The sequence below is a fragment of the Lolium rigidum genome, chromosome 1 (genome assembly GCF_022539505.1).
Source record: "Lolium rigidum isolate FL_2022 chromosome 1, APGP_CSIRO_Lrig_0.1, whole genome shotgun sequence".
NCBI lineage: Eukaryota > Viridiplantae > Streptophyta > Magnoliopsida > Poales > Poaceae > Lolium > Lolium rigidum.
The window spans coordinates 272,391,789-272,408,097 of NC_061508.1; positions in this window are offsets into that span (position 1 = coordinate 272,391,789).

The window sequence follows — 16,309 nt, forward strand, 5'->3', positions numbered from 1 at the left end:
GATGTGAATAAGCTGGGCAAGGTTGCAGCACGGCCGAGTTTAAATGGGGAAATCTGCGTGGACTTCTCGTATGCCTCCATCAGTTTCCTGTGCAGTTACTTTTCGCGGGAATCATGGGGAGGGGAAAGGAGAGCGTCATGGCTGAGATTGGTAGAGATAAGGAAGCGTGAAGAGTCCAGACTGCCGGTATGGCATGGATGGATAGTTGCTCGACGGAGAAGAAAAACTGTAGTGGGCCACTTCTCCTTCCATCGTATTTGCTTCTATTAATGTTCTATATGTGGCCTGAATTGATGGGCTGCACGGTTGGTCTTCTCCGGTTGGAATTCGGAAAGTATCAAGGGAAAACTCTGTAAACCAAAGGAAAGAATGAGGCTTGTGATGCTGAGTTGGCAAATTGCAAAAGTAATAACATAACCAGATTTGCAGAGGTGCCATGTTTGATGATGTGGATAGCTTGCATGTTAAGAGAAATCACTTAGTGGGTTGCTCCTATTTAGTTATTATAGATAAAGGGGATCATTGGTAAATCCCCATAAATAAACGTAAAATATGTTATTATCATCATATATGTTGTAAATATGTGGGAATTTAATATGATAAAGGACAAACTTCATGTGTGCATTTTACATGCATCACACCCCACACACGTTCTTGCATACAAGTTGGATCACAACCAATACTTAAGAACGAGGTACATAATATGCATATATGTAACATCCCGGGTTCTAGACAGTTGCGGGGTAGATTTAGGAAAGGGATGTGCATTTCATCAAAAAATCTGGGAAATTTTCGCTCTTAATTGCAAAAAACACCTAAGGGGGATCAAGTTTCTCTCTCGACACCATCTAGGGTTTTGGGTTCTGAGAGTGCGATAAACTTTGACATGACCTTTGATGACGCGTGAAGCACACGTCCGTTGGGAACCCCATGAGGAAGGTGTGATGCGTACAGCAGAAAGTTTCCCTCAGTAAGAAACCAAGGTTTATCGAACAAGTAGGAGTCAAGAAGCACGTTGAAGGTTGATGGCGGAGGAGTGTAGTGCGGCGCAACACCAGGGATTCCGGCGCCAACGTGGAACCTGCACAACACAATCACGAATACTTTGCCCCAACGTAACAGCGAGGTTGTCAATCTCACCGGCTTGTCTGTAAACAAAGGATTAGATGTATAGTGTGGATGATGATGGTTGTTTGCGAAGAACAACGAAAGAACAATTGCAGCAGTTTGTATTTCAGATGTAAAGAATAGGACCGGGGTCCACAGTTCACTAGCGGTGTCTCTCCCATAAGATAAACAGCATGTTGGGTGAACAAATTACAGCTTGGGCAATTGACAAATAAAGAAGGCATAACAATGCACAGACATATATCATGATAAGTACTATGAGATTTAATCAGGGCATTACGACAAAGTACATAGACCGCTATCCAGCATGCATCTATGACTAAAAAGTCCACCTTCGGGTTATCATCCGAACCCCTTCAGTATTAAGTTGCAAACAATGCAGACAATTGCATTAAGTATGGTGCGTAATGTAATCAACACAAATATCCTTAGACAAAGCATCGATGTTTTATCCCTAGTGGCAACAACACATCCACAACCTTAGAACTTTCTGTCACTCGTCCCAGCATTTAATGGAGGCATGAACCCACTATCGAGCATAAATACTCCCTCTTGGAGTCACAAGTATCAACTTGGCCGGAGCCTCTACTAGCAACGGAGAGCATGCAAGAACATAAATAACATATATGATAGATTGATAATCAACTTGACATAGTATTCAATATTCATCGGATCCCAACAAACACAAGATGAAGGATTACAAATAGATGATCTTGATCATGATAGGCAGCTCACAAGATCTAACATGATAGCACAATGGGGAGAAGACGACCATCTAGCTACTGCTATGGACCCATAGTCCAGGGGTGAATGATACGTCTCCGACGTATCGATAATTTCTTATGTTCCATGCCACATTATTGATGATATCTACATGTTTTGTACACATTATATGTCATATTTATGCGTTTTCCGGAACTAACCTATTGACGAGATGCCGAAGGGCCAGTTCCTCGTTTTCTCGCTGTTTTTGGTTCCGGAATTCCTAGTAAGGAAATATTCTCGGAATCGGACGAAATCAAGGCCCAGCATCCTATTTTTCCACGAAGCTTCCAGAACACCCGAGAGTCGCCAGAGGGGGGCCACTGGGCCCCCAGATGACAGGGCGGCGCGGCCTAGGGGGGGCGCCCCCTAGTGTGTCACCGCCTCGTCGCCTCCCCGACTCCGCCTCTTCGCCTATAAAAAGGTCCCTGACCTAAAACATCGACAGGAAAAAGCCACGATACGAGAAACCTTCCAGAGCCGCCGCCATCGCGAAGCCAAGATCTGGGGGACAGGAGTCTCTGTTCCGGCACGCCGCCGGGACGGGGAAGTGCCCCCGGAAGGCTCCTCCATCGACACCACCGCCATCTTCATCAACACTGCTGTCTCCCATGAGGAGGGAGTAGTTCTCCATCGAGGCTCGGGGCTGTACCGGTAGCTATGTGGTTCATCTCTCTCCTATGTGCTTCAATACAATAATCTCATGAGTTGCCTTACATGATTGAGATTCATATGATGATGCTTGTAATCTAGATGTCATTATGCTAGTCAAGTGGATTTTATTTATGTGATCTCCGGAGACTCCTTGTCCCACGTGTGTAAAGGTGACGAGTGTGTGCACCGTGTGGGTCTCTTAGGCTATATTTCACGTAATACTTATTCACTGTTATGAATGGCATAGTGAAGTGCTTATTTATATCTCTTTATGATTGCAATGTGTTTTGTATCACAATATATCTGTGTGCTACTCTAGTGATGTTATTAAAGTAGTTTATTGTAACGACCCCGGATCTGGTAGGATCCAAAGTCCCTGTGATTAAACATGCTAGTCCCTGGATCATTAGCTAGCACTCACAGTCGATGAATTATCATGTAAAACACAAGTCTTTCTTACACGATTCGAATAATCCAGAGTACAAATAATTACAACTTGCATAGCCAAAGGCTAGCTCAATACAGCGACAAAAGAAATAACATCTTGGAGTCCCATCAATGCCACAGGCTGGTTGAGTGTAGACTCGCGACCTACGCATTCTCACAAGTCGTCGAATAACCTGCAACATGAAAGGTTGCAGCCACGAGAGTGGTCAATACTTTGAATGTATGGCAAATTACACCGAGAAGAGAAAAATTGACTACATCTACATGTAAGGCAGACAAGAGGAGGCTTGATGTTTATTTGCGTAAAGCCAATTTTTACAAAGTTAAAGAGAGAAAATCTTTTATCCTACTTTGCAAAACATTGATAAATAATATTGGCCGAGTGGAACACATGGATATTACACACCAAGTGTCCAAATCAACCTAACACTTGGATATGACACACCAAGTCCCAAACACTTGGATATTACACACCAAGTCCCGAGCACTTGGATATTACGCACCAAGGCCCAAAAACCCACCTATGAACGATATTACACACGCCATAGGGTTTTGAAAACTTCTTTAGAAAGAGAGAGGAAATCATTCAGAGGATCCATCCTTCAGATGCTCAAATTGTCCTTTTACCGTGGACACGGCTGATCGATCAGGTTAACACTCTCGAGAGGTTGCGCTCTTTACCCACAATTCACAACCAAGCCCTTTTGCCAAAATTCTTCATCTTCATTAGGGCCAGGACGAGGTCACGACGAAGCTTTTCCTTAGTAGCCCCTCCACCTTCCGGATCCGCCCGTGCCCAAAATACCTCCCAATGGCGGTACCCAGGTGAGGTTTCCCACTAAGTACTTAGCCAAGACAGAGCCCATATTGTATTGTGGTTGCACTGGAAGCTTCTGACATCTGGAACATGGCAGACTTCTTTGATCCTGGGCGGCAGTCCTCCACCAATCTCCACACTCGTTGTCCCGTCAAAACCATTCCGCCCAGAAGAAAACTTAGTTTTATTTTGAAAAAGACTTTTGGGAGAAAAGTTGCGCTCATAAACAGAGCTCAAGTACTTAGAAAATTTTCTTGTTTCGAACCCCTTTTGATATTTACGTAGCATAAGCATGGCACTTAGAAAAATTTAGGGATTCCTATGGCCATCATATCAAGTGGAAATATTTCTAAGTAATATTTCTACTCATGGCAATCTACAAAATAGCACGCGAACTTGTAAAATATTTACCAAGAAATCTACCAAAACATCCTACACATGCATACTATTCATTTGAAGGAAAAAGACATGCATAGAAAACTTGGGACAAAAATTTGAACAAAGGTGTAACTTGCTGTAGTAAAATTTGATGATGATTTCTTCTTCGTGAACTTTCTCTCGCACTCCGAATAAATCTAGCGCATAGAAAAATTACACGCAATAAACAATCATTGCAAATAAAGAGCCAAATAAAACACATAATCATATAAAACAAAACAAATGTAAAATAATTTTAAATTATATATTTATTTCGTGTTAGAGTAACTATGTTTGTTACAAATATTAGATATATTCAAAAGGATCAATTTGCAAAAGGAATTAATTTAATAGGATTTATATAACTTCCAATATGTTCAAATTAAGGTTAAAACTTCCAAAATTCAACCATGCAGATTAATTTTTCATAAATTCGAAATTACAACGTCATGCTGTAGATATTAAAATTATAAAACTAACGCAAAAAGAATCGATCAAAACGGAGTTACGGTTATTTAGTTATGATTTTTCAAAAATTTAGCGTTTCCGCGGTTTAGAACTCGTCGCGTCGAACGTGCTCCGTTGGATCCCGATCTGATGGTTACTGTAGCTCCTGGATGGGAAGTCTTCAGGCATTGACGTCATGGCGGCCACGGCTCCGACGTTGCGCGAAGTGATGCGATTCGATCTCAACTTAATTTGTAAAATAAAATAAAAACTAACGCAAGATATTTAATTCAATCAAAATTCTAACATTAGTCAAAACTAGATTTGTAACCAGATTTTAAATTTACAGATTCAAACAAATTTACAATTATAAAAATTGGTACCAGTGGATAGATCCTTTAATTGCGAATTCAGCGCAAGAAATAAAATCTAAAACGGAGCTCTAGATTTGAATATACAAATTTTTGAAGTTTTAACCGGAGCAGGAGCTAGCTTAACTCTCCTCTGAAACTGATCGATTCGATTCGTGGCATCATACGCAAAGAAGAAAAATAAATAAATGTTGCAGGACATGTGCTGGTTACCGGTTCACTGATACGTGCAAAACTGATATGCTGTGAGCATTACCGCGCGAGATGGTGGACGATGAAGAAGTCGGACGCGGCGGTCGGTCGTGGATCGATGTCGCTGTGGTGCCTCTGGCCTCTATGAAGGTGACGACGAGGTGAGGCTCGACGAGATGATCCGTTCATGTCCTCATCTGCGATCCTCCTTGTCCCGAACGGTGGCGGTTCGTGGCTGAATTCATCGGTCTTCGGTGAAGCTCCGGCATTCCCGTCTGCTCTGGTGGTTCTGCGCGAGGGGAAGAAATTAGGAGGATGCGGTAGACCAATCTAGGAAGATTAGACAGAGAAGGGCCGGGTGTGGAGTCCTGGAACTTCGTCTTCGAGTTTGGTGGCGGCGGAATTCCGACGAGATCGGAAATTGATGTTTCGGTGATGTAGAGTTTGCGATTTTTGGAAAAACGAAAAGAGAACGATGCGGGAGTTTATATAGAGGAGTTTTCGTGGCGTAGGGGTCACGGATTCCATCGAAATCAGAGCGAATTACTGGGGATTTTGAGTCGGTAGTTAGTAGTCTCGTATTCATGTCGAACTCCTGCAGGAGGTTGAAGATGATACGGGCCAGCGTGGACCCTGGCTGTCAGCCTTGGCAAGGAAAGAAGAAGAAAAAAGAAAAAGGAAAACAGGAGCTAGCCTCCGCTGTTGCATCCTAGGCCGGACTAGCGATGCGGTGCTTCGTGCGCCCGTGCGTGCGTGGATGTGGGTTGGACGTGGTGTGGCAGGTATGTCACGTTCTCATTGTTATTTCTTTTCCATATTGTTTTTTTTAATCTCAATGTAGATCAGAAACAACTCATATAAACTTTGTCCCAAAGGAAAACTGAATTTAAATTTCGATTTTCTTTTGAAAAATACGAATAGTTTTATTGGAGTCAGGGAGCATTGGTCCGGTCCAAAACCTATTGTAGGGAAATAGTTTTATACACGGTTGGCCTCACATGGCTACTTATGTAAATTCAAAAATAAGTTTTCTAATGCTCGAATTAAATTCAAACATGCCACAAAATGCATAAAACTGAACAATCTTAGCATACAAATAAAAAAAAGAAGTAGTCATATTATCTTTTCTCTTGAAATAGGCGGTAGAAACATTTTGAAGATTCCACAAATTTAAATATAAATGACCTAGAAATTAGTCGGGACATTAGAATAATAATCCACCATAATTTGGGAAAGTCATTTTATTCCCTCTCTTTATACATTTAGTATGGTTGGATAATTATTTTAGTTCAAACCAAAGAAACCAAGTGGTTGAGACAAAAAGAAAACAATTTGGATAGTCATGTTAATCCACTCGTATAAAAATATATTTTAAAGCAAGGTTGAAAAATAAAATTCAAACAAGTCATCAAAATTTCTTTTCATTCGTAATTTCAATCAAAGTCAAACAATTCAATCACTTAATTTATTAATTTTAACATTCCAAAATTCGGAAAATTTTGGGATGTTACAGACTACCACCCTTAAAAGGAATCTCGTCCTCGAGATTCGAGAAGGCTAGAAAGAAAGGTTTGGGATATACTAGGTTGCTACCACCCTTAAAAGGAATCTTCCTTGATGTTGCCAAAATTCTATGGTTTCACTCTGAAGCCTCGTCTTATGTTGGTAGCTCTATCTTTTTGACTTCTTCAAAGCTCCTATCTTTAGGATGTCTTAATGTCGTTGTCTTGTCTTGCACATATGGATGAACAAGTGAGGTTGTCTTGGTACCACCTTGATGTGATGATTCCTTCTTGTTGGACTTCAAATGTTTGCTTCTTAGGACACCATGTTGAGTGCGCTTCTCCGGGTTTTAATTAAGATAGAACATCATTTTCTTTGTGTCTGTTGTTTTGTAGTCCTTCTCCATGTTTTCGACGTTCTTCTGGTCTCCAAGTCTTATCCACAACGTGAATCCATTGTCTCGGTGTTTAAGATAGGGGAGAATAGACTAGAAAGAAGAGAGAGAGAGAAAGATATATTGGTACCCCATACAAAAAAACTTTATTTTGAAAAAAAAAGTTGTTGTCGACAAAATAGTATAAAATGACAACACACATTTTATCGCTCCTAACGTTGTAGCGGAGTCTATCTAGGTTTGGTTCCTAATAGGGAACTTGAAATCTTCATAGTCTTCATAGTCTTGAGAAGTGTCTTTGTAGTCTTTAAGTCTTCAAATCTTCTGAACCTTCATAGTACTTCAAGGTCTTCGGAGTATCTAGTAAATTATCTTTGAAGCATCATTGGCGGGAACATTGTAGATCTGACTTGGTGTAATATATCATCTTGAGAAGTCTCTTGAAGTGGGTAATGATCAACTATTATTTTTTTTTTGAAAAGAGAAGGGATTATAAAATGTTCACTCTCAAGATAGAAGATGAGTAGTACTAGAGTATTTGGAAAATTACTTAGAAATTATTAGTCCTAAGGTTTTCCATGGCTAAAGGTCACGTCCTACAGTCAACATGTGCTCTGATACCATCTGTAACGACCCCGGATCTGGTAGGATCCAAAGTCCCTGTGATTAAACATGCTAGTCCCTGGATCATTAGCTAGCACTCACAGTCGATGAATTATCATGTAAAACACAAGTCTTTCTTACACGATTCGAATAATCCAGAGTACAAATAATTACAACTTGCATAGCCAAAGGCTAGCTCAATACAGCGACAAAAGAAATAACATCTTGGAGTCCCATCAATGCCACGAGCTGGTTGAGTGTAGACTCGCGACCTACGCATTCTCACAAGTCGTCGAATAACCCGCAACATGAAAGGTTGCAGCCACGAGAGTGGTCAATACTTTGAATGTATGGCAAATTACACCGAGAAGAGAAAAATTGACTACATCTACATGTAAGGCAGACAAGAGGAGGCTTGATGTTTATTTGCGTAAAGCCAATTTTTACAAAGTTAAAGAGAGAAAATCTTTTATCCTACTTTGCAAAACATTGATAAATAATATTGGCCGAGTGGAACACATGGATATTACACACCAAGTGTCCAAATCAACCTAACACTTGGATATGACACACCAAGTCCCAAACACTTGGATATTACACACCAAGTCCCGAGCACTTGGATATTACGCACCAAGGCCCAAAAACCCACCTATGAACGATATTACACACGCCATAGGGTTTTGAAAACTTCTTTGGAAAGAGAGAGGAAATCATTCAGAGGATCCATCCTTCAGATGCTCAAATTGTCCTTTTACCGTGGACACGGCTGATCGATCAGGTTAACACTCTCGAGAGGTTGCGCTCTTTACCCACAATTCACAACCAAGCCCTTTTGCCAAAATTCTTCATCTTCATTAGGGCCAGGACGAGGTCACGACGAAGCTTTTCCTTAGTAGCCCCTCCACCTTCCGGATCCGCCCGTGCCCAAAATACCTCCCAATGGCGGTACCCAGGTGAGGTTTCCCACTAAGTACTTAGCCAAGACAGAGCCCATATTGTATTGTGGTTGCACCGGAAGCTTCGACATCCGGAACATGGCAGACTTCTTTGATCCCGGGCGGCAGTCCTCCACCAATCTCCACACTCGTTGTCCCGTCAAAACCATTCCGCCCAGAAGAAAACTTAGTTTTATTTTGAAAAAGACTTTTGGGAGAAAAGTTGCGCTCATAAACAGAGCTCAAGTACTTAGAAAATTTTCTTGTTTCGAACCCCTTTTGATATTTACGTAGCATAAGCATGGCACTTAGAAAAATTTAGGGATTCCTATGGCCATCATATCAAGTGGAAATATTTCTAAGTAATATTTCTACTCATGGCAATCTACAAAATAGCACGCGAACTTGTAAAATATTTACCAAGAAATCTACCAAAACATCCTACACATGCATACTATTCATTTGAAGGAAAAAGACATGCATAGAAAACTTGGGACAAAAATTTGAACAAAGGTGTAACTTGCCGTAGTAAAATTTGATGATGATTTCTTCTTCGTGAACTTTCTCTCGCACTCCGAATAAATCTAGCGCATAGAAAAATTACACGCAATAAACAATCATTGCAAATAAAGAGCCAAATAAAACACATAATCATATAAAACAAAACAAATGTAAAATAATTTTAAATTATATATTTATTTCGTGTTAGAGTAACTATGTTTGTTACAAATATTAGATATATTCAAAAGGATCAATTTGCAAAAGGAATTAATTTAATAGGATTTATATAACTTCCAATATGTTCAAATTAAGGTTAAAACTTCCAAAATTCAACCATGCAGATTAATTTTTCATAAATTCGAAATTACAACGTCATGCTGTAGATATTAAAATTATAAAACTAACGCAAAAAGAATCGATCAAAACGGAGTTACGGTTATTTAGTTATGATTTTTCAAAAATTTAGCGTTTCCGCGGTTTAGAACTCGTCGCGTCGAACGTGCTCCGTTGGATCCCGATCTGATGGTTACTGTAGCTCCTGGATGGGAAGTCTTCAGGCATTGACGTCATGGCGGCCACGGCTCCGACGTTGCGCGAAGTGATGCGATTCGATCTCAACTTAATTTGTAAAATAAAATAAAAACTAACGCAAGATATTTAATTCAATCAAAATTCTAACATTAGTCAAAACTAGATTTGTAACCAGATTTTAAATTTACAGATTCAAACAAATTTACAATTATAAAAATTGGTACCAGTGGATAGATCCTTTAATTGCGAATTCAGCGCAAGAAATAAAATCTAAAACGGAGCTCTAGATTTGAATATACAAATTTTTGAAGTTTTAACCGGAGCAGGAGCTAGCTTAACTCTCCTCTGAAACTGATCGATTCGATTCGTGGCATCATACGCAAAGAAGAAAAATAAATAAATGTTGCAGGACATGTGCTGGTTACCGGTTCACTGATACGTGCAAAACTGATATGCTGTGAGCATTACCGCGCGAGATGGTGGACGATGAAGAAGTCGGACGCGGCGGTCGGTCGTGGATCGATGTCGCTGTGGTGCCTCTGGCCTCTATGAAGGTGACGACGAGGTGAGGCTCGACGAGATGATCCGTTCATGTCCTCATCTGCGATCCTCCTTGTCCCGAACGGTGGCGGTTCGTGGCTGAATTCATCGGTCTTCGGTGAAGCTCCGGCATTCCCGTCTGCTCTGGTGGTTCTGCGCGAGGGGAAGAAATTAGGAGGATGCGGTAGACCAATCTAGGAAGATTAGACAGAGAAGGGCCGGGTGTGGAGTCCTGGAACTTCGTCTTCGAGTTTGGTGGCGGCGGAATTCCGACGAGATCGAAAATTGATGTTTCGGTGATGTAGAGTTTGCGATTTTTGGAAAAACGAAAAGAGAACGATGCGGGAGTTTATATAGAGGAGTTTTCGTGGCGTAGGGGTCACGGATTCCATCGAAATCAGAGCGAATTTCTGGGGATTTTGAGTCGGTAGTTAGTAGTCTCGTATTCATGTCGAACTCCTGCAGGAGGTTGAAGATGATACGGGCCAGCGTGGACCCTGGCTGTCAGCCTTGGCAAGGAAAGAAGAAGAAAAAAGAAAAAGGAAAACAGGAGCTAGCCTCCGCTGTTGCATCCTAGGCCGGACTAGCGATGCGGTGCTTCGTGCGCCCGTGCGTGCGTGGATGTGGGTTGGACGTGGTGTGGCAGGTATGTCACGTTCTCATTGTTATTTCTTTTCCATATTGTTTTTTTTAATCTCAATGTAGATCAGAAACAACTCATATAAACTTTGTCCCAAAGGAAAACTGAATTTAAATTTCGATTTTCTTTTGAAAAATACGAATAGTTTTATTGGAGTCAGGGAGCATTGGTCCGGTCCAAAACCTATTGTAGGGAAATAGTTTTATACACGGTTGGCCTCACATGGCTACTTATGTAAATTCAAAAATAAGTTTTCTAATGCTCGAATTAAATTCAAACATGCCACAAAATGCATAAAACTGAACAATCTTAGCATACAAATAAAAAAAAGAAGTAGTCATATTATCTTTTCTCTTGAAATAGGCGGTAGAAACATTTTGAAGATTCCACAAATTTAAATATAAATGACCTAGAAATTAGTCGGGACATTAGAATAATAATCCACCATAATTTGGGAAAGTCATTTTATTCCCTCTCTTTATACATTTAGTATGGTTGGATAATTATTTTAGTTCAAACCAAAGAAACCAAGTGGTTGAGACAAAAAGAAAACAATTTGGATAGTCATGTTAATCCACTCGTATAAAAATATATTTTAAAGCAAGGTTGAAAAATAAAATTCAAACAAGTCATCAAAATTTCTTTTCATTCGTAATTTCAATCAAAGTCAAACAATTCAATCACTTAATTTATTAATTTTAACATTCCAAAATTCGGAAAATTTTGGGATGTTACATTTATTCCTCCTGCACGGTGTAATGGTGACAGTGTGTGCATCGTGTAGTACTTGGCGTAGGCTATGATTGTGATCTCTTGTAGATTATGAAGTTAACTATTGCTATGATAGTATTGATGTGATCTATGCCTCCTTTCGTAGTGTGAAGGTGACAGTGTGCATGCTATGTTAGTACTTGGTTTGGTTATGTTGATCTGTCATGCACTCTAAGGTTATTTAAATATGAACATCGAATATTGTGGAGCTTGTTAACTCCGGCATTGAGGGTTCGTGTAATCCTACACAGTTAGTGGTGTTCATCATCCAACAAGAGAGTGTAGAGTCTAGCATCTATCTATTTAGGGATTTCTATTTTCGTGCCCCTGCTTCGTTAGTTGTACTCAGTTTTCCCCAGCTCGTTAGTTTTTCCTCAGCTTTCCCCTCCCTCTAGTTTGAAACCCCTCGAAGACGCGGGTTGCCGTCGGTCGAGGCCTTACCGTTACCGTTAATCTGACGGGTGGGGCTGCACAGAGGTGGGGCTGCGTAGAGGGCAGTTCCTCTCTGACCGTCTCGTGCTGACGGGTAGCCATCCATCTACCGCTGACGCGTGGGCCGTTTTATTTCCTGATTGTATACGCGGTGCTGCCAATGACAAATGGGGCCGCTCTTAGCCATCCATCTACCGCTAACGCGTGGGCCGTTTTATTTCCTGATTGTATACGCGGTGCTGCCAATGACAAATGGGGCCGCTCTATGGGGCTGCCGCAGCCAATGACCAGTGGGTCGTCTATTTATTTATAGAAAATTATATATTGCCGCTCGGTGGGGCCTCCGCAGCCAATGACCGCCGTGGCAGGTGACTATTTTCGCAGCTTAATCTAAAGTGACTCTTATGCTAAACATTGTGCATCCCGACGTTGACCTAGCAGTGGCAGCGAGCATAGCCGTTCTGACCATGCCGATATTGGCATCGGCATCGGCATCGTTTGGAGGATGTGGTGCTCGAATAATAGTGGAAATGCGATATTATTTTTTACATAATATATAGAAAATAGCTAGATCTCTAAATCGATGCATATGAAGCTACATATATATTCTTGGTCATAATCCCCTTATCTAAAGGGGATGGATGCATGGCTTCACGTCGTCGTCACTTTCATCGTCGGTATCTTCGTCGTCCGAGTAGTAGTACTTCCCGCACATTGTTCCGTCGAACACCTTCACCGTGAGCACATCATCGCCTTCATATTTGAAGTGTACGTAGCAGCCGAAATCCACACCGTGCGCGATGGCGAAATTCTCCCAGCCCTTGTCGAGATACATCCGGCCTTGTCCGTCAAATAGGACCTCCACGGTCCAGAGACGAGGACCGCAGTCAGCTGCTCGCAGATACACCTTAGCTGGCTCCTGGCCGTCAAGATAGTCTGCAAACTTTTTTGGGAGTGCCTGCAAAGAGATCGAGCACCGATCGTTTGAAATTAAAGGTTTTTTTAGAACGTGCCCATAATTAATCACATGCATCATATATGTGTGAACGCGTACGTACCTTCTTGACCAAAGGGTCTTCGTAGATGACGATGTAGAACTCCTCTATGATCAATGGCAGTGTTGACGACGGTGGTGGTGACAATGATGATGATCCACCACCCCGGCCGCCCCTTCCCTTCCCCTTCCCCTTCCCCTTCCCCTTCCCCTTCCCTTCCCCTTCCGGTCCGCGTCCGAGACGTGGAAGCCATGGCAATGGATGATCAAGTGTATGTGACCGAAGAAGAGAGAGGCAGAACCTATTGACACAAGGGATGGCCGTGTGGGTGTTTATAAGGGAGAGATGACCGTTGTAGGGGTTAACACAATAAAATAAGGAGGAGGTGAACGTTGGTGGGGGTTTACACAATAAATTAAGGAGGAGATGACCGTTGTGGGGGTTTACACAATAAATTAAGGAGGAGACGACCGTTGTGGGGGTATATATCTCAACAAAATTAAAAAGTAATGCGGACTATCTTGATGGAAATGGAACTTCGTGATACAGTTTATCATTTTACCGTGAAAAATAATGCCTAAAAGAAATGGTAATTTGTGATAGTTTATCATTTACCGTAATGGCTACAACAAATCGTTGATGGTTTATCATTTTTTGCGTGAAAAGTAATGGCTACAAGAAATGGGTGATGGTGTATCATTTTTTGCGTGACAAGTAATGGCTACAACAAAATCGGTGATGGTTTATCGTTTTTTGCGTGAAAAGTAATGGCTACAAGAAATGTGTGATGGTGTATCATTTTTTGCGTGAAAAGTAATGTCTACAACAAAATCGGTGATGGTTTATCGTTTTTGCGTGAAAAGTAATGGCTACAAGAAATGGGTGATGGTGTATCATTTTGCGTGAAAAGTAATGGCTACAACAAAATCGGTGATGATTTATCGTTTTTTGCGTGAAAAGTAATGGCTACAAGAAATGGGTGATGGTGTATCATTTTTTGCGTGAAAAGTAATGGCTACAACAAAATCGGTGATGATTTATCGTTTTTTGCGTGAAAAGTAATGGCTACAACAAATCGGTGATGGTGTATCATTTTTTTGCGTGAAAAGTAATGGCTACAACAAATCGGTGATGGTTTATCATTTTTTGCGTGAAACGTAATTCCTAAAAAGAGTTTATAATTTAGCTCGTGAAAAATAATGCAGAAAACCAAACTTTGCGTGAAGCTAACCGACGACAGAGAGAGAGGGTGGTGGCCCCGACCAGAGAGAGAGATAGGGGTTATCCTGCCCGTTAGATCATACGATCAACGGTCGGCGGGCACGATCCGCGTGACATGGGCTAGACCAATCAGGGCAATGTTGGGCGTCTGTGAGAGTTTGTGAAGGGAGAGGGCAAAACTGAGTAGTATCAAGAAACCAAGGGCAAGTGAGTAGTAAACGGACTAAGGGATTCAAATATGAGATTTAAAAAATGGAAAATGCGTGTTTTGTACAATGAAACCCATCTTGGCCTACCTCAAACTATTTGCAATACAAATCTACATGAGTGTGAAAATTATGGCCTCATTCAGACAAAGTATGTTTTGGGGAAAGCTGTTTTGGGTAGGGCTTATTATGGAAAACCATGCACCTTCATAGCTACTAGGTGATTTGAGAAGTGGCAATTTGTGGTGAAACTTGATTTATCTATGATTTATCTATGATTTGAGAAGTGGCAATTTGTGGTAAAGACTCAATGAGTAAGTGCCACTCCTTTTCGGAATTTTTTGCACATTAAATAACTCATTTAACTAGTTAATCCCATTTGTTGACTCTCTGTTGACCAGCCACTTGAGGGTAAAACTGAGTATATTGCACTAGCCAGTATTAGCACTCAAGGGGAAAACTCGAGCACACAAAAAATGCTAGTATATGACTCGAGGGTATACCCGAGTATATCTAAATTTCCAGGGTTAGACCCGAGGACGCGTGTTGCGATGCGAAGTGGAAGACGTGCCATTGTTGACGCGTGTCGCGGTGCGGACGTGCAAATAGTGGACGCGTAGGGACGCGGGTCGCATTTAGGACGCGTAAGCCCCTCCCTCCCTCCCTCTCGCACACGGTCGTCTCATTCTCGCTCACGCACGAAACCACCCCTCTCACGTCCCATCAACTTCTCCAAATCGAAAAACCCCAACCGCCGTACGCACGCTACCCCCGCCGGCGATGGAGAAGAAGAATGCGCCGGCGGTCGTCGCCTCCGAGCCCGTCGCCTCCACGCCGTCGCCGCTCCGAGCCCGTCGCCTCCGCGCCGTCGCCGTCGCCGAGCCCGTCGCCGCCGAGCCCGTCGCCGCCGAGCCCGTCGCCGCCGAGGGCGGCGCATCCAAGCGTGGCGCCTCCATGAACCGGGCCTCTCTCTCGGCTGATGGACCACTTCACAAGATCGGCGAATGCTTACCGGCGAACGAGGAGTACGCCGACACCTACTCCGCTATGAGGCAAGTCTCTAGAAATTGGCGCTCGGGTTTGCTCGAGCCCGACGTGCACCTGGATGAATGGATCATGCTAGACCACGCCCTTCCACGCGTCGCTGAGTTCACCTTCCTCCAACTCGGCACATCACGCTACGTCACCATAGATCTATCGGAAGTTCATACAAGGTTCAAATTCCTCCATATCTACCTTTTTATTTTCAATCTTAAACATCTTAGTGCTGAATGTTATCTTCATCAATATATTTTAGATACTACTCGTCGGCTTTTGCCGTGGCGTCATCGTGCTTGCCCAGAAGAACCCGCCGCACAAGATACGGCTGCTGAACCCACTCACAAAGAAATCGAACACTATGTTTGAGGCGCAGATGCCATCTGTTTTTCTGAAATCAGTCGATGTTATCAAATCCCCGACTATGGTCTTCGTTGCCGCACATTACCCGCCGGAAATTGGTTGGGTCGATGAGAGCACTCTAACTAAGGATATAAATGAAGATTGGGGAGAAGGAAGATTTTCGATCAAGAACCATTGTTTGCGTTGCATTACCCCGTTCAATGGTGAACCGTATGCGTAGCCGCGGACAATTTTGAGATCGGAAGAATAGTGTGCACCAATGTACGAGTTGCAGCAGCGCGCGAGCACCGTCAAGATAGAGACACTAATTTCATTTCCGGAACTTGGACGTCGAAGTTCTACCTTGTGAAGTCGGATGGTGATCTGCTGCTTGTGTTGTTGGTCGGCGAGGCTTTGGCGGC